Genomic DNA, 11,749 nt, shown 5'->3' with positions numbered 1-11,749 from the left:
CAAAAGTATTCCAGAAAAATCCAATAATGCTCTTGATTTAATTCACACTGATTTATGTGGTCTAGCTAGAACTAAAAGTTTACAAGGTGATAGATATTTCATGCTAATTATTGATGATTATTCTAGAATGTGTTGGGTTACTTTTCTCAAAGAAAAATCAGAAGCATTTGGGAAGTTCAAGCTATTCAAAGCAATGGTTGAAAATGAAACCGGCAAGAAAATTAAATGTTTAAGATCAGATCAAGGAGGAGAATTCACATCTAGAGATTTGAATACATTCTGTGAAGTAAATGGAATCAAAAGATAGTTATCAGCACCTCGGACACCACAATAGAATGGAGTTGTTGAAAGGAAAAACAAAACTATTTTGGATGCAACAAGAAGTATGTTATCAGAAGAAAATCTACCACATGTGTACTGGAGAGGGGCAGTAAGCACTACTGTCTATACATTCAACAAAGTTCACATCAAAGGAGAAACCGGTAAGACCCCTCATGAACTATGGTTTGGTAATACTCCTACTCTTAAGTATTTTAGAATCTTTGGAAGTAAATGTTATATTAGAAGAGATGAGTATATTGGCAAGTTTGATCCTAGAAGTGATGAAGGAATATTTCTTGGTTATTCATCTAAGAGTAAAGCATATAGATGTTTTAATAAAAGATTACAAAAAATTGTTGAGAGTACAAATGTAAAGATTGATGAACAATTCAAAGGAACTTCAAGATATATAGACTCTGAACCGGTAACAGAAATTATGACAAATGAACCTACAATTGATCCACCGGTACAGAATGATGATCTAGTTACTCCGGTATCATTAGAGGATTCCACAGTAATTGAAGACCAACAACAGACTAAGACACCCCGGTATGTAAGACTAAATCATTCTGAAGATCAGATAATTGGAAGCAAATTTAAAGGAGTCATGACAAGAGGAAGATTGGCAAATGAAGAGTTATGCCTTATTTCTCAAATTGAACCATTATCTATCAATGAGGCATGTGAAGATAAATTTTGGATTAAAGCTATGGAAGAAGAATTAGGACAAATTGAGAAAAATAATACTTGGACTTTAGTTCCCCGGCCTAAAAATAAAAATGTAATTGGAACCAAATGGGTATTTAGAAACAAAATCAATGAAGATGGTAAGGTTGTCAGAAATAAAGCAAGACTAGTGTGTAAGGGATATTCTCAGAAAGAAGGAGTTGATTACAATGAAACCTTTGCACCGATAGCCAGAATTGAGGCAATTAGATTATTCTTGGCCTTTGCAGCTCACAAGGATTACAAAGTTTATCAAATGGATATTAAATGTGCGTTTTTGAATGGAGATCTTGAAGAGGAAGTCTATATTGAACAACCGGATGGATTTTCCTTGACAGATGACAATGATATAGTTTGCAGATTAAGAAAAGCTCTGTATGGATTAAAACAAGCTCCAAGAGCCTGGTATGCAAGATTGGATAAGTATCTTTTAAAAATTGGTTTTACTAAAGGAAATGTAGATAGCAATTTATATCACAGAGTAACTAATGATGACATCTTAATTATGGAAGTATTTGTTGATGATATAATCTTTGGAGGAGAAGATGGATTATGCAAAGAATTTTCTCTTGAAATGCAGCATGAATTTGAAATGTCTATGATTGGAGAAATAAAATTCTTTTTAGGATTGCAAATTTTATAGACTGATAAAGGCATATTTTTGAGTCAATCTAAGTACTTGAAAGAACTACTTAAGAAATTTGGGATGGAAAACTCTAAACTGGTAAGCACACCTATGACTACAAATGACAAATTATCTCAAAGGGATGAATCTACACTTGTTAATCCAACTAGATACAAATCTATGATAGGAGGTTTACTGTATTTGACACAAACCAGACCTGATATTATGAATGCAATATGTATAGTTTCTAGATTTCAGAGTAATCCCAGGGAAAATCATGAATCAGCAGTAAAAAGGATTTTCCGGTACTTACAAGGCACAACAAATCTTGGATTATGGTATCCTAAAGTTGAAATTTTTTATCTATATGCATACACTGATGCAAATTGGACAGGAGATGTGGATGATAGAAAAAGCACCACTGGAGGAGCATTCTTTCTTGGAAAGAGATTAGTTTCTTGGTTAAGTAAGAAACAGAGTTGTACATCTTTATCAACAGCAGAATTAGAATATGTTGCAGTAGCAACAAATTGTACACAAGTACTTTGGCTTAAACAAATGTTGAAAGACATAGAGGTAAAATGCAAGGAACCTATTACTATATATTGTGATAACACTGCAGCAATTGATATATCTAAGAATCCAGTATTACATTCTAAAACAACAAATGTTTCTATCAAACTGAATTTTCTAAGGGAAAAAGTTGAAGAAAAGGAGATAAAATTGGTTTATGTGAATACTAAAGAACAGCTTGCAGATATTTTCACAAAACCTTTGCCTAAGGAAACTTTTGAGTATCTCAAAGATGAGCTCGGAGTCTTACCTCCACTGGTAGAGACTTAGACAATTGATGATTGTCATCAACCGGTAGAATTAAATAGACAAATCTTTTATTCTGGTATTTGATGAGGAAGCTACTTCTCAGGGGGAGTAGTTGGTATATTGAATTGGTTGGTATTTTGTATGAACTTGACTTTTTGTGACTTTGGCATTTGATGTCAAAGGGGGAGAGATATATGGAAAAACATTAGGGAAAGATATATGGAAAAATGTATTATCTTTTTGAGGAGAGATTGGTATGAGAGATTGGTATTGAAAATAAATCTTTGAATAAACACATGTTACTCTCAGGGGGAGAAATGGAGATTGTTAATTTTGTAATTGGCATTTTTGTTTTTGCACTTTGATGGTTTTTCCATCTTGTGTTGCCATCAATGCCAAAGGGGGAGATTGTTGGTATTTTGGTATGGTTTTGTCATTGATGTCAACACCTTCTAAATTCACCTAACTTGGAGATCCAGCAATATTCACCGGCAAACAGTAAACTGTGCAACAGTTACCAGTATATGGTTAACCGGTAGGATATAATGTTCATCGGTACCTGCAATAACATGGAAGACACTTGGTAATGTCGAAGACATCATGCGGATACTTTATTTTGAAGTAATAATCATTGGTATATTCTTATTTGCATATTTGCTTTTACCAGCAAATAGGTTCAGGTTATCTAGGGTTACACCGGCAGGTTTATCTTTTCCAGATCAGCATGGCACGCTATGGAGATGATTTATTATTGTTGTAAATGCATTAAACTGACATGTTCAATCGGTTATTGCATCAGATATTGTATTATTTGTAAAATGTTTTTATTATAATATCTTGTAGAGCCGACCTACTAAAATTGGTCTTAGGGTATGGTATAAATGTAAGATCTTATTTGTAAGATCAAATGTGGAATGTGAAAAAAAGAATTGTGTGAAGGTATATGCGAGATCAAGCAGAGGTATACACAAATACATCATTCAAAGGTGAAGTTAGGTTTTTGTAGAAGCATATCAGCATTACACCGGTACTAAATCCAGCATATGAAGATGCTATTTTGTGCAGTACATTCTCATTGGATTTAACCATCCAACTGTAGTCAGTGTGACTCCCATTTGTGATTGAGCAGTGAGCACTAGGCTATTGGCCTTTCTGCATGTGCAGACCCCTCTTTGTACACTTACTATCTACAGTAGTATCATCTGATTGTGGGTAAGGTTTCCCACCGCGGTTTTTCCCCTTATAGGGTTTCCACATACAAATATTGGTGTCATGTGTTGTGGATGACTTTATACTTATGTTTCATGCATTAATTCTTACCGGTACAATAATTTTCTGTTAACATTGTCTACCGGCATACTTAACTGATTTACCGGTATTAAGCATTAAGTTGGTTAATAAGTTTTTGGTTTGAATTTATTAGACAACTGATTCACCCCCCCCTCTCAGTTGTCTCTGGGACCTACAAGATCTTATTTGTAAGATTGATATGCGATTGGGAAAAGGAATTGTAAGAAGGTATATGCGAGAATATGCAGAGCTATACACATAGACATCATTTGAAGGTGAAGCAAGGTTTTTGTGAAGGCATATCAGAACTACACCAGTACTGAATCCAACATATGAAGATGTTATTTTGAGTAGTACATCATTATTGGATTTAACCATCCAATTGTAGTCAGTGTGATTCCTATTTGTGTTTGAGTAGTGAGCTCTAGGCGCTTGGCCTTTCTACATGTGTAAACCCCATTTGTATACACATACTATCTACAGTAGTATCATCTGATTGTGGTTAAGGTTTCCTACCATGGTTTTTCCCCTTACAGGGTTTCCATGTACAAATATTGGTGTTATGTGTTGTGGATGTTATTGTCTTTCTGTTTTATGCATTAATCTTTACCGGTACTGCAATTAACTGATAAACTGTCTACCGACATAAAGTTTGGTTTACCAGTATTAAGCATTAAGGTTGGTTAAGTTGTTTTTTGGTTTGAATTTATTTGACAACTGATTCACCCCCCCACCCCCCTCTCAGTTGTCTTCGGGACCTAACAATTGGTATCAGAGCCTAGTCCTCTTTTTGTAGAATTTTAATAGCTTGAGGAGATCCAATGTCTACTAACTATTTCAGGAAGGACAATCCTAAACTTGATGAAACCAACTATGGCATATGGAAGATCAGAATGGAGACACATCTAAATTTCATTGGAAAGGACATATAGGAAGTTACAAAGAATGTCTATACTGCTAATACTCTCGGTCAGCCTAATCCACCTACCTTAGGAAAAGATGAAGAAAATGATTGCAAAGCAAGGGAAGCACTTTTGAGCACATTATTAGATTAGCAAATCATAGGATTATCAGATAGGTCTACTGCTAAAGCTATTTGGGATCATTTGGAAACATTGAATGAAGTAGATTCCAGAGTCAAAATTGTAAAACTTGAAAGCTTCCAGGTCAGGTATGAAAATCTGAAAATGGAAGAAGATGAAAGGATTACTGCTTTTATGGAAAGAGTAAATGAAATTGTTTTGGGTATTAAATGTTGTGGAGGAACCGTAAGTGAAGATGAAATTGTTTCAAAAGTTTTAAGAGGATTGCCACCGGCATACAAAATGAAAGTTAGTGCTATAAATGAGTTAAGAACAATGCCTAATACATCAATAACTAGGGACACATTGATTGGAAAACTTTCAGATTTTGAAATTGAGGAATTTGGTCCTGTTGCTACTGTAAAGACAGATTTAGCTTTTAAGGCATCAACATCATTTGCACCATCATTTGACAAATCTGATTGGAAAGCCTTTTATGCAAGAGAACTTGAAGAAAGTAGGAGAGAAAATGAAGAACTTGCAGAACTTGAAGCACTATTTGCAAGGACAATGCCTAAAGGTCCAGTTGGAAGCAAGTATGAAGGTAAAGCACCCTTTAAATGTTTTAACTGCAATAAGATTGGTCATATGGCTTCAAGATGCCCTGATAGACATGCTAGACTAAGAGAAGAAGCTAGAAGAACATACAAGCCTAACCCTGAATATCAGAGATATAGATTTAAGAAGAATAAATATAAATCTTGTTATCTTGTTGATGAAGGAGTCACTGATGATTCTGATGAGGATCCGATAGACAATGGATTGGTTTTTGTTGCTATAACAGAAGATCAACCGGCACCTACTGTTCAACTGATAGAGTAGGCCTTGGCAGCTAAAGTTGAATTCAAGGATGAATGGATCATTGATTTAGGATGTTCACATCATATGACTGGTGATAAAGGTAAATTCTTGAACTTTCAGGAGTATAATGGAGGTCTGGTAAGATTTGGAGATGATAAAGCTTGTTTGATCAAAGGAAAAGGTACTGTAGACACCTAAAATTGTCATGTCTAATTAAATAAATATCTTTATTTAATTAATTATTTTAAGTCTAATTCTTCTATTAATTAAATAAATCTTTATTTATTTAATTAATTCATTTATCCTCTTCTAGCCTTATTTCTCATTTAAATAAATACTTTTATTTATTTAAGTTATCCTTTTTCCTAAATTAAATAAATATCTTACTTATTTAATTGATCCCACTTCCTCTATTAATTAAATAAATCTTTATTTATTTAATTAATTCATTATCCTTTTCTACCCATGACACATGTCATTCATCTCTTAATTCATACACTACCTACCCTCTCATTATTTTATTATTTTCTCTACCTACCCTCTAATCATAGCCGACCATTTATCTTTTGCACCTCTCAATCTTATCCCTCCATTTCTTATAGTGTCTTCTATATAAGGAGATGCTTCCTTCAATATCGAACCCTCAATTACACACCTGACTACTCTACGCTTTCGAACTTGCATATGCGATCAATCCTACTTGCAACCACATTTCTGTTCTTTGTTGAGCTCTTGTGCACACATAAAATCTGAGAGCAAATATATCAAGCAAGATCAATGGAGATAGGAAGAATGGAGATCCAAACCCTATTGGACATGTGATGGTATAATCTTTGTGATTTCATTTGATTTTCATTGTCTTAGGTAATCTTCATATGTTCTGGTGGATCTTTGTTGTTGTTAGGCTAGGGTTTTGTGGTTGAAGTCATTTAGTCTTTCAATATTGTTGTATCCATTTTTACCATAAACATTTTGGCACACACCGTGGGACATGGATTTTTGTTAGATCTGTGTTTTTGGCAGGTTTTTCTAACCCTATATTGCTATTTTGTAAAACAATTTGGAGAATAACCTTGTGCAGCTAGGGTTTTGGACACAAAATCAAGATCTTGGAGAGATTTGATCTGATATCACAAATGGCTCATAATTTTTACACCAAATTTTGTTTGCAAGTTGAATACACTATTAAGAGCTCTCAATCCAAAATTCAGAATTTTTGGAGCAAATTTGCATTTTCTATGAATTTGTTATGATTTTTCATAAAAAATTAATTTTGAGAGCAAATGAGGGAATGTTTCATATTTTTTTACATTTTTGGAAATCTCTCATAATTATGCATAGGATCTTTTCTTTGTGATTTTAATTTTGATGTAAAATATTTCCTAAAAAATCAGATCTTTAATAAAAAATCAGATCTTTAAAAATTAGGGTTTTTCATTATTTTGATTTGATCTCATAAATGGCTTTGAATTGTGGCATAAAATTTGTTTTTCAAGTCAACAACATTATCAAAGGTTCTTAATAAAAATTTCAGATTTTTTGGAGTATATTATAAGTTTCTATGAATTTCTTATGTATCTTCATAAAAAATTAATTTTAAGAGGAAATTAGCAATTTTTTTGGATTTTCTTACATTTTTGGAAATCTCTCCGAATTATACACATAATTTTTTCTTTGTGATTTTAAATTTGATGCAAAATCATTCCTAAAAAACCAGATCTTTGAAACTCAGGATTTTTTATTATTTTGCTCATATCTCACAAACTACTCGGAAATTTTGCAGGAATTTTTTTATGCAGGTTTGAAAGGTCATCAAGAGTGTCTAGTAAAAATTTCAGATTTTGGATCTAAATTTGCATTTTATATGAATTTTTTATGATTTTTCATAAAAAAAATTTTTTTGGAGCAAATCAGCAATTTTTTTGGATTTTCTTACATTTCTAGAAATTTCTTGAAATTTTACAAGTGGTATTTCTTTTGTGATGAATCAGATCTTTGAATTGGTAAAAAAAAAATGCATTGTTGAAGGCCCCTATTTCACAAAGTCTTTTGGATCTAAAATTTACCTAACTTTTGTGCTTGCAGGAAGGGGTGATCATTTGAAACAATCCAAACTACTAATAGATCTTTGCTACAGGACCTTGGCAAGGGTTTTTGATCTTTATTGTGTGCCTTGTTTTCATAGACTAGCAAACACTTCAATTGGTGCACTAAAATTGAACCAGTGTCTTTTGTGTCTTGAGCAATAGGCTCTTTTTGTTTCATCTTTAGAGGGCCTATCTCCCCGTGTGGTCATTAGGACTACTAGTGAGGAGAGAATGACCCAAGTGGTAGCAAGGAAAACCCACCTCTTCCAAACCACTATAAACAACTGTATTTATGGTGAAAACTATGGATAACATGTGTTGATTAGTTCATACCGACACTATGTCTCCTCATAAACCCGTTTGATCAAATTTATTTGATCAGTTGTAGGGCGTAACCCCTACCGGCTGGGAGCCTTCTGTATTTACAAAGCTGAAAGTTCTACATGTATGGCCACACGAGTGGATACCCTTATTAGTACCTTTTTGTTTTAGAAGCCAAAATCCTTCTAGTTGTTGGGGCAGGAGGTCGAACCTCTGGAGCAGCCCACACACATACGGTTCTTAGTAGAGATACAAAGTTCACCATGGGGAGTTTTCATGGGGATTGATGCTTGGCTGCCCCAAGAAGTGAGTGTCGAGGGTGAAGCCAGTGGGGTCAAGCATCTAAGTATCTGCTCTGAATAGCATAGCCTCAGGTGGGATCAACAACTATTGTCCTGACCAACCATAAGAATTATGATTGTCTTATTTTGAACAAATCAAATATTTAAGACTAAACATCAAAACATTGTGTCTTTTGTGTCTTCAAGTGTATGCAAAACATTTTTTACATCAAACAACACACTTTCTTTGAGTCATTTTGAATCTAAACACTTGCAAACATTGAGTCCTCATCAACATTGTGTCCTCTTGTCACGAAAAATAGTCAAAAATTCAAATTTAGTCACAACAACAACTTCACAAATTGGAAAAATTTACAATCCAACAAACAAGAGCAATCAGTTTCAGAATTCTTGAGCTTCCTAAGTTATTTCTCTAGATTTTCATATAGTATTCAACCTATCTTTGGGTCTCACAAAGTCCATCATTGCTTTACACCTTGCATTACATTCACATTTTTCTAAACTTGAGTCAAAAGGTCACTTGCTTGTCCTCATCATACTTTGTCAACACACTAGTACATTCGTAGCTGATTTCTGATAGCCGTTTGTCGGATTTTCGATGAATTTTCGTCGGAGTGTCGACAAAATCCACCATCAAAAACTCGGCGTTGGATTGGTCGACGATGCCATGCCCATTGGAAATTCAACAATCCAATGGACTCTGTCGATGGTCAAAGAAGTCGTCGGTCGAAAGCTTGGTATTCGTCGTAATTCGGACGATGACCATTTTCATAAAAAAAAGTAATAATTATCATCGATATAAAAAAAAATGATACCTGAGAAAAGCCCTTTTGGTTTCTAATTTGGCGTTACTATACTATTCACTTAAGCGATGGGTCCATTTATCATAAAAGTGTTCTCCCCTTGTCATTTACCTAGGCGGTCCCTTTAAATATTTTATTCTTGTTCACTTTTAATCTGCCTTTTCTAATGTCTGTCAGGCCTTATAAGTATCATGCGATTTTGTATTGATCTGATGGCCCGCATTGATCCGCGACCATAAAGTGCTCAAAACTTAGTTTCTGCGAAGTAGCGAAAGGCGAAGGTGGACCCGACATATAGGTTTGGACCAAAGCTATGTTAGGGTTCCCACAGATACTAAGAGGGGGGGTGAATCAGTATCTGACTGGAAATGTGATTTTCTTAAAACAAAACATGCAGAACATAAAGTAATAGTATACTGATATGCAAGAATTAATGTGATTAACAGAACCAAAAACATCCACATGGAAAGAATGCCATAACACAAGATGTTTAACGAGGAAACCCGATGTGGGAAAGACCTCGGTGGGATTTGTGACCCACAATATTCACTCACTGGCCAATAAGAGAATATTACTTACAATAGGGGCCTGCACATGTAGGAAGGCCAACTGCCTAGAGCACACTGCTCAATAAGAAGTCACACTGACTTACAATGAGGATTATGCAAATCCAATGATCTGTACTGCTTTACAATAGCATCTTCAATGCCGTATTCAGTACTGGTTCTTGTTCTATTCTTTACATATACCCTTGACCTATAATTTGCACATTAGGACTGCCTAATAATTTTCTTTATGCTTCCTATCCATATCCTACAAATGTCTACAATGATCTCTTTTATATACAAGAGTCATTTTACAATTTGTCAAGTTGGCTTACAATAATAAACAAAATATTACATATCAAAAATCCTATCGGCCTTTGTGCCGATATACATCTTTTCTTCTATGCCGATGCCAGTGTAGAGTGATCTTGCTGATGCTGGTGCACTATCTTGCTTGAATAATGCTTTGCCTGTAGAATGTCTTGCCAGTGCCATAGGATTGCAAGGTTGCTTGTGTAATTCTTTGCCGGTATAATGTCTTGTCGGTGCCATAGGATTGCAAGGTTGCCTGTGTAATGCTTTGCCGGTGCCATAGGATTGCAAGGTTGCCATCAATGACAAAGCCTTCAATCACACACAATGTCTCATTGGAGTGTCCATATGCCAACAAGCTAAACACTGATCAAGTTTTATCTGATTGGATGGACAACGTGGTTTTGTGAGATCAAGTTGAACGTGTTTTAACCTTCGTGAAGTGGTGAAAGGGTTTGGCGGGTCCCAGAGATAAGTGGTCTTCTTTGGTTAAAGAATGATCAGGTTGGAAAAAGATCAATGGCTTCTCGTTGTTTCGTGGCCGGGAGATGCACAAGCTATACCTTCAACTAAATAGCGAAAAGGTGGAGGGTCCCGCTAAGAGTGGTAGTAAATGTGGTAACCCCAGTTGGTGATGACATGGCGGTGACAAGGCACTGAGTTGGCAGCATGCAGTGGGTCTGGGCAAGGTTGTCATAAAAAGAGTAAAGAGCGAGCAAGTTCTTGAGATCTAACGGCTCACGTGAATTCGCGAAGATAAGATGCTAGCAAGTTAGTCATTGTGAAGTAGCAAAAAGGCCGATGGGCCCAAGGGATAGGCATGGCATGAAGTTAAAAGCAGATCAGGTCTATTTTGATCTAACGGTTCTCATGGTTTCATGGTTGCAAGCCAAGTGAAGAATAATGTTTGTGAAGTCGCCAAAGATAGGTGGAAATCACACAGAGGAGTGACGTGGCATAACAGCTGCCGCTTTTTGTAGAGCTTGGAAAAAGATCAATGGCTTCTCATTGTTTCGTGGTCAGAAGATGCACGAGCTATACCTTCAGCGAAATAGCGAAAAGGTGGAGGGTCCCACTAAGAGTGGTAGTAAATGTGGTAACCCCAGTTGGCGATGACATGGTGGTGACAAGGCACTGAGTTGGCGGTATGCAGTGGGTCCGGGAAAGGTTGTCATAAAAAGAGTAAACAATGAGCAAGTTCTTGAGATCTAACGGCTCGCGTGAATTTGCGAAGATAAGATGCTAGCAAGTTAGTCATTGTGAAGTAGCGAAAAGGCCACTAGGCCCAAGGGACAGGCATGATATGAAGTTAAAAGCATATCAGGTCTTTTTTGATCTAATGGTTCTTTAGGTTTCGTGGCTGCAAGCCAAATGAAGAATAATGTTCGTGAAGTCACGAAAGACAGGTGGAAATCACATGGAGGAGTGATGTGACATGTGGTTTAAAAAAATGGTTGAGGGCCCGCCTAGGTGTAACCGGCAGTTATGTGGGAATAGTAAAAGGGAACACGTGGCGGATTAAGGGTGGAACCAAAAGGAGTTTCTAGGGCTAATGGCCGACTGCCATGTGGTGTTTATTAACCGGATAACAAGTGGGGTAAGTAATTCCCGGATAAAGGGCCCACTTAAAAGGCATTCATCTCAAGATTGATCTAACTCTTCTCGTTGTTTCGTGACCCAAAGATGCCCGCAGCTTAACCTCAGTGAAATGG

This window comes from Cryptomeria japonica, chromosome 8, assembly GCF_030272615.1.
Source record: "Cryptomeria japonica chromosome 8, Sugi_1.0, whole genome shotgun sequence".
Lineage (NCBI taxonomy): Eukaryota > Viridiplantae > Streptophyta > Pinopsida > Cupressales > Cupressaceae > Cryptomeria > Cryptomeria japonica.
Note: the sequence above shows the minus strand (reverse complement) of the source record.